The 11,536-nt window shown below is 47.8% G+C and overlaps 1 non-coding gene and 1 pseudogene across 1 annotated transcript; one reads left to right on the top strand and one right to left on the bottom strand.

Annotated features, from left to right (window-relative positions):
- The first annotated feature begins 1,071 nt into the window (after positions 1–1,071).
- LOC114811255 lies at positions 1,072–9,676 on the top strand (annotated as a pseudogene).
- On the bottom strand, positions 7,955–8,092 carry LOC114811432. Its single transcript, XR_003759134.1, has one exon. It is a non-coding gene; the product is annotated as a small nucleolar RNA SNORA7 (small nucleolar RNA).
- Positions 9,677–11,536: the final 1,860 nt, after the last annotated feature.

The following is an 11,536-nucleotide window of genomic DNA, read 5'->3' as shown; positions in this document are numbered from 1 at the left end:
TTCAGTACAAATAAACAAAATTACAGATTTATACCTAAGTGCTGTGGGGCTGAGGCAGGGGAGAGAAAATGGAGCAGGTCAGAGCAACACAGAACGAAGTGGGAGGTGAGGAAAAGTGGGGCTTAGTCTGGGAAGTCCTCTTGGAGGAGAGGTGCCTTCAATAAGGTTTTGAAGTGGAGGAGAGTAATTGAGGAGGGAGGGCGTTCCAGGGCAGAGGCAGGGCATGGGCCAGGGGTCGGCAGTGAGGCGAGATTGAGGTTTAGAGAGAAGGTCAGGTCAGAGAAGGTTGTAGAAGGAGAGAAGCGAGGGTGAAGTAGGAGAGGCAAGGTGATGGAGTGTGCTTTAAAGCCAATGGTGATGAGTTTTTGTTTGATATAGCAGTGGTTAGGCAATCACTGGAGATTTTTGAGGGGGTGTGGGGTGACTTGTCCTGAACATTTTTGTAGAAAGATGATCTGGGCAGCGGAATGAAGTGTGGACTGGAGTGGGGCGAGGCCGGAGGTTGGGAGGTCAGAAAGGTGGCTGATGCAGTAATCCAGGCAGGATAGGATGGGTCATTGTATTATTCATTCATTCATTCATTCAATAGTATTTATTGAGCGCTTACTATGTGCAGAGCACTGTACTAAGCGCTTGGGATGAACAAGTCGGCAACAGATAGAGACGGTCCCTGCCGTTTGACGGGCTTACGGTCTAATCGGGGGAGACGGACAGACGAGAACAATGGCAATATTAATGTGGTAGCGGTTTGGTTGGAGAGGGAGGGGCGCATTTTAGCGATGCTGTAAAGGTGGAACCGACAGGATTTGGTGACGCATTGAATATGTGGGTTGAATGAGAGGAGTCAAGAATGACACTAAGGTTATGGGCTTGTGAGACAGGAAGGATGGTGGTGACATCTACAGTGATGGAAAAGTCAGGGAGAGGACGTGGTTTGGGTGGGACAATAGAGAGCTCTGTTTTGGACATGTTAAGTTTAAGGTGACAGGAGGACATCCAAGTAGAGATGTGTCGAAGGTAGGAGGAGATGTGAGCCTGGAGAGAGGGAGAGAGATCATTTGAGATGTAGATATGTGTAACGATGGGAATACACCTGATCAGTGAGTCATTTGGATCTTCCATTTTAGCTAGCCATTTGTTCTGTTTCACAATGGACGGTCTGGTTTTCAGCTGATCTGTCCCCTACCTGGTATGGATATGGTACCTGATGCCTTTATGTCCAGTTGAATTACTTGGCTTAGATGCAGCTCCTGAATTCACATAAACCTGGAAAGAAGATGCAATGGCTCTGAACCAAATCGTGAGGAGAGAGACACCCCAGAGAAGTGGTTAGATTTCAGGCAAAATTGGCTGAAAATGGGTGGAGTCCCACAAAATTGCATCTGTAGGTTATTATCACATTATGTCACGTGCCAACTCATACTCTTGGAAGGAACTGGAACCTCTGTAGAGAGAAGCAGAATTTTCCCAATCTCTACTGTGTTTAATTGTCAGCCTAAAGGCGATGAGACAAGTATGGGTTCTCTGATAATTAAGTCAATCAAGCAAGCAGTGGTATTCAACGAGTGCTTACCATGTGCAGAGCACTGTAATAAAGCGCTTGGGAGAGAAGAATTCAACAGGGTTGCTGGCACATTCCCTGTCCACAGTGATTTTACAGTCTAGAGGTGGAGACAGACATTAATAAAAATTAATAACATATATATATATTTACTTAAGTGCTGTGAGGCTGAGGATGGGGCATATATCAAATACACAGATCCAAATTTGTCCCCAGGAAACCTCAACATGTAAAGAGGAGTTTGTCCACCCCAGGGTCACCCTGACCTGACCTGGTATCTCCTAGTCCATCTGCGGAGGGCTCGAGAACTGAGATAGGAATGGGAATGGGGTGGTGATCAAGAGAGGAACAGGAGTGTCCCTGACAGATTGGGGCTTTGCTGCCTGTTATTCTATAGTTAGTAATTCTGGCCCTCTCCCTTCATAGACCCTGCTTGATCAACTGTAACATTTAAAATCCAGATCATCCAAAATGAAAGTGTAGAAGATTACCTCGTCTTGAATATTTCCAGTTTAGGTGGTAGAGTCCCAGTAATATCCTGAGGGTTTGGATTACTAATGGATCCTCTGGTTGGCTTGATTTTAGCAGGGTACACTTAGTGGGCTTTCAAAAATTTTTTTTTAATAAGAACTGTTCTTGTTTATTCCCATTTTCCCTTCTTTTTCTGGTTGATTTACCCCAAACCACAAGTTCTACATCCCCCATAAGTAAATTTGCACCCCGTGCATTCCTCCCTGGCTGGTGTTGGCCAGTAGACAGGTTGAAAGTGACTCCCAGATTATAGTGAAGTCTTTGGTTTTTATTGGTCATGAACTGGCCTATTTTTCAGTCAGCACACTTGAGTCCTATCTTCCTCATACATGACAGCTGGATGAGGGGAAGTTTCTTTTTCTTTTCTTTTTTTTAATGATAATTATTAAGTGCTAACTATGTGCCAGGCTCTGGAGTAACTCCTGGAGTAAATATAAACCAGTCAGGTTGGACACAGTCCATGTTCCATATGAGGCTCACAGTCTTCATCCTCGTTTTACAAATGAGCTAATAATAATAATGTTGGTATTTGTTAAGCGCTTACTATGTGCAGAGCACTGTTCTAAGCACTGGGGTAGACACAGGGGAATCAAGTTGTTCCACATGGGGCTCACAGTCTTAATCCCCATTTTACAGATGAGGTAACTGAGGCACAGAGAAGTTAAATGACTTGCCCACAGTCACATAGCTGACAAGTGGCAGAACTGGGATTCGAACCCATGACCTCTGACTCCCAAGCCCGTGCTCTTTCCACGGAGCCACGCTGCTTCTCTGAGCCATGGTGCTTCTCATTAGAATTAGGATTACAGTCTAGGGCCTTCTGACTCCTAGGCCAGTGGTCTATCCACTAGGCAACACTCCTTCTAACAAGTTTTAAGGCTTGTTCTCAAATTCTCACAAGTTCAAAGAGTTCTAAGTCTTGAATCGGGGCAGGTTCAGGAGTAAACTCGCTAGCTGAGAGAACTAGAAGTCTGGACAGTTGCTCTTGTTTGTGGACCGTGATGAGCGTTTAATAGCTGATTACTGTTTATGCTCTTCAGGAGAACGGATGTCCTGGTAATTACTCCCTGGCTTGCTGCTGTTGTCTGGGAAGGGACTTTTAACACTGACATCTTAAACGAGCAATTCAGGCAAAGGAACATCACGGTAGGACTGACGGTGTTTGCCATCAAAAAGTAAGTGAATGACAGAACATGAATGCAAATCATATAAGACCGGCATGGGGAGAGGGACATGAAACTCACCTCTGGTTTCTTTGTCAGTGGGTGTGGGAGAAAAAAGCAGTTTGCCCACTTCCTGTCCCTTTCCTGGGCTAAGCCCCGGGAGGTATGTGGAGGTTAAAAGAAAAAGAACAAACATAGAACAAACATTAATGCTGCTGGCTGCTGGAATAAAGATTTTTGGGATTTCTATATATAATAAACATAAACTGATCTCTTCCAATCAGATGACCACTAATGTGCTGCTGCAGCGATTGCCGCAAAAATACAAATTGTCAGCTCTATGGTATTTCCAGTGACAATGTGTGGATTGGAAAGCAGGACAGTGAAAAAACAGGATAGAAAGAACATCAATTTTTTTGAAATATGGTATTGGAGAAGGCTTTTGCGAATACCATGGACTACCCGAAAGACAAGGAAATGGATTTTAGAACAAATTAAACCAAAGTGGTCTTTGGAAAGTCAAATGACTCTACTTAGATTAGCATATTTTGGACACATAATCAGGAGGACTAATTCTCTGAAGAAGACACTAAGGCTAGGGAAAGCCCAGGGAAAATGTGGAAGAGGCAGACTAGCAGCTAGATGGATAGAGACCATAACAACAATAATGGAAGAACCATTAGAAAGGTTGAGGATTATGATAGAGGACAGGACGTTCTGGAGAAAGTATATCCATGGAGTCGCTATGAATCAGAAATGACTCGGCACTTAATAATAATAATAATAATATATGATGAAAAGGAGTTTGGGTGACAATAATCACCTGGAGCTTCTCAATAATGCTTAGAGGTTGGTTTCTACAGTGTGGAAAAGAAGAATTCTCCCTAGTTGCCAGGCCTGCTAGGAGGGAACTAGCAAGATTAAATAAAGATTCCATATAACTAGATTAGGGAGGCAGAAATGGGTTTCAGGGAAATGCTGCAAGACTTGGGAGAAGCTGAAGGCCAAAACAACCAGTGAAAGAGGCCAAGCTTCTTGGAGCCAGATTGGGGAGACTGAAACTTCTCCCTGGACTGCCCCCATATACACTGCCTGGGAGATAGGCGACTCTCCCTTTCTTGTTCTCCACATTTACTGGCCAAATATCAGATCTCCACTTTGGCTTCTCTACACTCTCTTCCCCTCTGCACCACCTGTGAAGGTTTGCTTAAGGCTTGAGATTTAATCTGTATCCTGATGATACCCAAAACACTTGTATTTCTCAGACTGAGAGCTTTTCTCCCTGTCGTTTGATTTTTCTCCCAGCCAGGATAGTTTCTGGGAGGGAGGGCATCTTGCAGATTCTTCTTTGTGGCATTTAGTCACTGAGCAATTTGAAAAGATTCTAAACTCTTTTTGGGCAGAGCAGAGTTGGGTATGTCTACCAACTCTGTTGTGTTATACTCTCCCAAGTGCTTAGTACAGTACTCTGAACACAGTAAGTATTCAGTAAATCCCTCGATCTCGTCATCTCCTACCGCTGCACTATCTCCTCCCTCACCAACTCTGAAATCCCTCTCTCTGACCATAACCTTCTCACCTGCCTCATCTCTCACACTCCCTCCCCCTGCAAATCTTCGCTACTGCCCCACAGAGACCTCCGCTCTCTCGATCCCATCCGTCTTTCCAATAGCATCTCTCCTCACCTTGCCGCCCTGTCCTCTCTTCCCACTCTCGACGATCGGGTCTCCGCTCTCAACTCCATCCTCTCTACTCATCTCGACTCTCTCGCCCCCCTTTCCCTCCGCCGTTCTCGCTCCACTAACCCACAGCCCCGGATCACCTCCTCCGTCCGCCTCCTACGCTCCTATGCTCGAGCTGCTGAGCGCTGCTGGCGAAAGTCCAAGCACCAAGCCGACCTCACACACTTCAAATTGATCCTTTCCTGCCTTAACTCTGCCCTCTCCTCCGCCAGGCAAAGCTTCTTCTCCTCCCTCATCGACACCCATGCCCCTCACCCCCGCCGATTGTTCCGGACCTTTAACTCTCTCCTTAGGCCCCCTGTTCCTCCCCCTCCCCCATCTCTCACCCCCAATGATCTGGCCACCTATTTCCTCACGAAAATCAACACGATCAGGTCTGAGCTCCCCAAAGTCACCCCTCCGCCTCTCCCCTCCCCCCCACCAACCCCCTCCCCTACTTTCCCATCCTTCCCTGCAGTATCCTCAGAGGAGAGCTCCTCCCTCCTCGCAAGTGCCACCCCCTCCACCTGCGCCTCGGACCCCATTCCCTCTCACCTTCTTAAAACCATCGCCCCTGCCCTCCTACCTTCCTTAACTTCTATTTTTAACCACTCAATCTCCAAGGGCTCCTTCCCCTCTGCCTTCAAACATGCCCACATCTCCCCCATCCTAAAAAAACCCGCTCTTGACCCCACTTCCCCCTCCAGTTATCGTCCTATCTCCCTACTACCCTTCCTTTCCAAAATCCTAGAACGAGTCGTCTACAATCGATGCTTAGAATTCCTTAACTCCCATTCTCTCCTAGACCCCCTCCAATCTGGCTTCCGTCCCCTCCACTCTACCGAGACTGCTCTCTCTGAGGTCACCCGTGACCTCCTTCTTGCCAAATCCAATGGCTCCTACTCCATTCTGATCCTCCTTGACCTCTCTGCTGCCTTTGACACTGTCGACCATCCCCTCCTCCTCCATACCTTATCTCACCTCGGCTTCACGGACTCTGTCCTCTCCCGGTTCTCCTCTTACCTCTCTGGCCGATCATTCTCGGTCTCCTTCACTGGCGCCTCCTCCCCCTCCCATCCTTTAACTGTTGGAGTTCCTCAAGGGTCAGTTCTCGGCCCTCTTCTGTTCTCCATTTACACTCACTCCCTCGGTGAACTCATTCGCTCTCACGGCTTCGACTACCATCTCTACGCAGATGACATGCAGATCTACATCTCCGCCCCTGTCCTCTCCCCCTCCCTTCAGGCTCGCATCTCCTCCCGCCTCCGGGACGTCTCCACCTGGATGTCGGCCCGCCACCTAAAACTCGACATGAGCGAGACTGAGCTCCTCATCTTCCCTCCCAAACCCGGTCCTCTCCCAGACTTCTCTATCACCGTGGATGGCACGACCATCCTTCCCGTCTCTCGGGCCCGTGATCTCGGTGTCATCCTTGACCGGTCTCTCTCGTTCACCCCACATGTCCTATCCGTTACCGAGACCTGCCGGTTTCACCTCTACGATATCGCCAAGATCCGCCCTTTCCTCTCCACCCAGACGGCTACCTTACCGCTACGGGCTCTCGTTATATCCCGGCTAGACTACTGTGTCGGCCTTCTCTCTGACCTCCCTTCCTCCTCTCTCGCCCCGCTCCGGTCTATTCTTCACTCCACTGCCCGGCTCATCTTCCCGCAGAAACGATCTGGGCCTGTCACTCCCCTTCTTAAACAACTCCAGTGGTTGCCTATCGACCTCCGCTCCAAACAAAAACTCCTCACTCTAGGCTTCGAGGCTCTCCATCACCTTGCCCCTTCCTACCTCTCCTCCCTTCTCTCTTTCTACCGCCCACCCCGCACGCTCCTCTCCTCCGCCACCCACCTCCTCACCGTCCCTCGGTCTCGCCCGTTCCGCCGTCGACCCCCGGGCCGCGTCCTCCCGCGGTCCCGGAACGCCCTCCCTCCTCACCTCCGCCAAACTGATTCTCTTTCCCTCTTCAAAACCCTACTTAAAACTCACCTCCTCCAAGAGGCCTTCCCAGACTGAGCTCCTCTTCTCCCTCTGCTCCCTCTGCCATCCCCCCTTTACCTCTCCGCAGCTAAACCCTCATTTTCCCCTTTTCCCTCTGCTCCTCCCCCTCTCCCTTCCCATCCCCACAGCACTGTACTCGTCTGCTCAACTGCATATATTTTCGTTACCCTATTTATTTTGTTAATGAATTGTACATCGCCTCGATTCTATTTAGTTGCCATTGTTTTTACGAGATGTTCTTCCCCTTGACTCTGTTTATTGCCATTGTTCTCGTCTGTCCGTCTCCCCCGATTAGACTGTAAGCCCGTCAAACGGCAGGGACCGTCTCTATCTGTTGCCGACTTGTTCATCCCAAGCGCTTAGTACAGTGCTCTGCACATAGTAAGCGCTCAATAAATACTATTGAATGAATGAATGAATAAATACCACTGATTATTTGATTGATCTATTCTGCTACTTCTAGTTACGTGGAATGGACAGTGTTGGAGCAAGGTCACAGGCTTGCTCAGAATTACCAGAACCAGAACGCTTTTCCCACCCACAGTCAATGGGCAATTCTGGGAGGGGGCCCGTTTCTCAGTCAACAGGATGACAAACCCCCCGAGTGTGGTGCTGAACTCTCCTGGAGGCAAAGCCAAGGGAAATGACTCAGTTGAACCTAGCTGTTTGGCTGTAAAGTCCTGCCTCACTGTTCTCCCTAAGACCCAGCAAGAAAGACCTACATATGTTAATGTGTTTCACTCTTTTCTTGTCTTATGCCATCGAGTCGTCTCCAACCCATATTGACTCCATGGATACATCTCTTCTAAAATGCCCCACCTCCATCTGCAATTGTTCCAGTAGTGTAGTCATAGCGTTTTCTTGGTAAAAATCTGGAAGTGGTTTACCACTGCCTCCTTCCACGCGGAAAACTTGAGTCGCCACCATCGACTTGCTCCCGTGCCACTGCTGCCCAGCATGGGTGAGTTTAGACTTGTAGCAGATTGCCTTCCACTTGTTAGTCACTGGCCAAGCTAGGAATGGAATGGGTAGGCCTCTGCTTGACTCTTCCTTCCATAGTCGAGACTGGTAGAGTACTAGAAGCTCTCCAGGTGTGATACTGAGAGGGTGTATTTAACTCTACCAGAAATAAAAGAGAAGCTAATGGGGCTAAATTTGATATTAGCTTGATTGGGGGGTATTTTAGTCTAAATCCAATTTCCCAGCTTTTCCCCAAGCAAACCATTCAGGCAGTAAATAATAATAATAGTTATGGTATTTAAGTGCTTACTGTGTTCCAGGCCCTATACTAACTCTTAGGGTAAATGCAAGCTAGTCAGGTTGCATACATTCTCTATCCTGCATGGGGCTTACAGTCTTAATCACAATTTTACAGATGGGGAAACGGAGGCACAGATAAGTTAAGTGATTTGCCCAAGATCACATAACAGACAAGTGCTGAAGCAGGGATTAGAACCCAGATCCTCTGTGTCCCCAGACCTTGCTCTGGTCACTAGGCCACAGTTCTTTCCACTATAGCAAGTAGCATGGTTTTTCTGTTTGCCCTAGTGTTCATGGTCTTCAGGGTCTATAAATTCAACCTTGCCAAACTTGACTTTAGTATTCTCTGTTGTGACCTTTCCCATTTGTGTCCCTAGTTAAATCCTGATTTTGATCTTGCCTGGTTTGGGAGTTTGGTTCAATCATGCTGACTGGGAATTACTCAGAACTCTGAATTGGCACCTGGATAGAGTTCCTAATTTCATATCTTCCTTTAGTAGTCTTAAGTTGGGATGACTGGCATTGGTCCTGCTTTGTGTACATACAGCAAAGTGGCTCTGATTTTGATCCAATAAGATCCAGTAACTTTGCAGGATTCTAATAGATGCATAGTGGATTAGTCAATTTTAGACAGTCCTGACAAAATGTAGATATGGTCTAGTGTCTTTAAAGGATATGATTTTTCAGTCATGAGTGACCCAGAAATTGATGCCTCTATTTAATTTTGAAATCTCACATGCAGGTATGTGATCTTCCTGAAATTGTTCCTGGAAACTGCAGAGAAGCATTTCATGGTGGGGCACAAGGTGAATAATTACGTCTACACGGACCGACCAGCTGACGTCCCCGCCGTCCCCCTCCGAGAAGGAGGGAAAACGGTGGTGCTGGAAGTCCAGAACTACGCCCGTTGGCAGGACGTCTCCATGCACCGCATGGAGATGATCAGCTACTTCGCCCAGCAACGCTTCCACCGGGAAGTAGAATATCTCGTGTGTGCTGACGTAGATATGAAGTTCAGCGACCACGTCGGGGTGGAGATTCTGAGCCCTCTGTTCGGCACTCTCCACCCGGGCTCCTACGGGGCCGAACGGAGATCCTTCACCTTCGAGCGGTGGCCGTTGTCTCAAGCCTACATTCCCCCGGACGAGGGGGACTTCTACTACATGGGGGCCTTTTTTGGAGGGACAGTGAGCGAGGTGTACAAGCTCACCAAGGAGTGTCACCAAGCCATGATGATGGACAAGAGCAGTCGCATTGAAGCAGTTTGGCACGATGAGAGTCACCTAAACAACTATCTGCTTTACCATAAACCAACCAAAGTTCTTTCCCCAGAATACATGTGGGATGAGCAACTTCTGGGAAGGCCGGCCATCCTTCAGAAATTGAGGTATGTGGCCGTGCCTAAGAACCATGCCGAAATTCGGAACAGATAAGAATCTTAGGGATTGTTTCTATCTGTTGCCCCATTGTACTTTCCAAGCATTTAGAACAGTGCTCTGCACACAGTAAGCGCTCAATAAATATGATTGAATGAATGAATCTTCCTTTGGAAAGAATTAGTGAAAGATTACAATAAAGGACATACAAGGTTCTCCACTGCTTTTCTTTTTATTGCCTTTAGGATCAACTGAAAGGGCAGAATTCGATTTTGATTTGCTTCAGAGAACATCCCCTTTTTGCCTGTTCAGAAGATATGTTGAATTAATGGGAAAAGTCACCTTTTTAAATCCACTGTTAACTAGTTAAATTATTCAAAAATTAATCAGTCACACTGTTTGCTTGCAGTGTTTGGGAAGCTTCCCCATGATGGAGCGGAGTTTCCACAGGCCACATTTGGCTAAAGCTGTGGAAGGGGTTACGGGGGAGGGGGCAGAACAAGGTTGGGGAGGGTTTGTTTGGGAATTAATAATATTAATAATGTTGGTATTTGTTAAGCACTTACTATGTGCAGAGCACTGCTCTAAGCGCTGGGGGAGATACAGGGTAATCAGGTTGTCCCACGTGAGGCTCATAGTTAATCCTCATTTTATAGATGAGGTAACTGAGGCCCAGAGAAGTGAAGTCACTTGCCCACGGTCACACAGCTGACAAGTGGCAGAGCCGGGAGTCGAATCCATGACCTCTGACTCCGAAGCCCAGGCTCTTTCCACTGAGCCACGCTGCTTCTCATTAGTTGATGAGGGGTGACTCTGGGACAGGATGACAGGGAGGGGGCAGGGAGGAGGAGTGGGGTTGATGTAAGGGGTGGGGAGGGGTTGGATGGGAGTGAGTTGATGGGGGTCTGCACAAGGGGAGGGGGACTAGGGATGGGGAGGATTATAGGGATAGGGAGAGGAGGAGGAATGGGGGCTTCGCAAAGGAAGCCGAGCAGTTGGACCGGGGAGGTGTGGCGGGAGGAGAGGACTGGGATGGACTGACAGGAGGAGGGGGGATTGAAGGGTTATGGTGGGGTTGGTGGGGTAAATGCCAGCAATCACGATTTAATCCGTTGATACCCAAAGGGGATGGTTGAATTGCCCTTGAGTCGTTGACAGTAAGAAGGCAAGGGACTAGGAGAGCCCTGAGGAGATCGTTGAATTGTCCTTGGGGCCTTGAGAGAGAAGAGTCCAGGGTTTAAGAGAACGCTGAGGAGATGGTTGAAATTGTCCTTGGAGCCTTGAGAGTGAAGAGGCCAGTGAATAGGAGTAAACAGCCTGGGCTGGGCAGTGTAGGTGTGAAGACAGGCTGAGTTTGAAATGTAATAATGTATGAACCTGGGTTTTTGTCACCCGAGGGTTAGACAGCCACACCCTGATTTGACTGCAGGGAAAACGGGAAGATGAAGAAGATGGCAGTTTCTCTGCCACAGCAGATTGGGAACGAAATGTCCTATAATCCTGGTGGGTGGGTAGACAGTAGGCAGTGGTTCCGATTGCTGATGACCTCGGTGGAGAGATCGAGGCATCCTCAGACCTCCCTGTCCCAGGCAGTGGTACTCGCACCACGCAGGACATTTTCATGCCATCTTGAATATTTAAAATAGAGATATTCTATCCTAAATAAGGACGGGAGAATAGAATCAAAACAGTGCTAGTGCTGTTAGTATTTTCCATTTTTGATAATCTGAACAAGAACCACATTAGAGGAAACCTTAGTGAAACTTTCCAGTGCTATATGGACACTCCTAGTGTTAAAGTTCATTTGATCAAGATCAGTGCTTGGCACATAGTAAGCGCTTAACAAATACCATGAAAAAGAAAATCTACGGTTTCCAGGATTTTGGAGGTGGAGGATATAGTCGGATGCAGGACTGG

This window comes from Ornithorhynchus anatinus, chromosome 4 (assembly GCF_004115215.2).
Source record: "Ornithorhynchus anatinus isolate Pmale09 chromosome 4, mOrnAna1.pri.v4, whole genome shotgun sequence".
In the NCBI taxonomy this organism is placed as follows: domain Eukaryota; kingdom Metazoa; phylum Chordata; class Mammalia; order Monotremata; family Ornithorhynchidae; genus Ornithorhynchus; species Ornithorhynchus anatinus.
The sequence above is the reverse complement of the archived record's forward strand: the minus strand, read 5'-3'. Positions and strand labels throughout refer to the sequence as shown.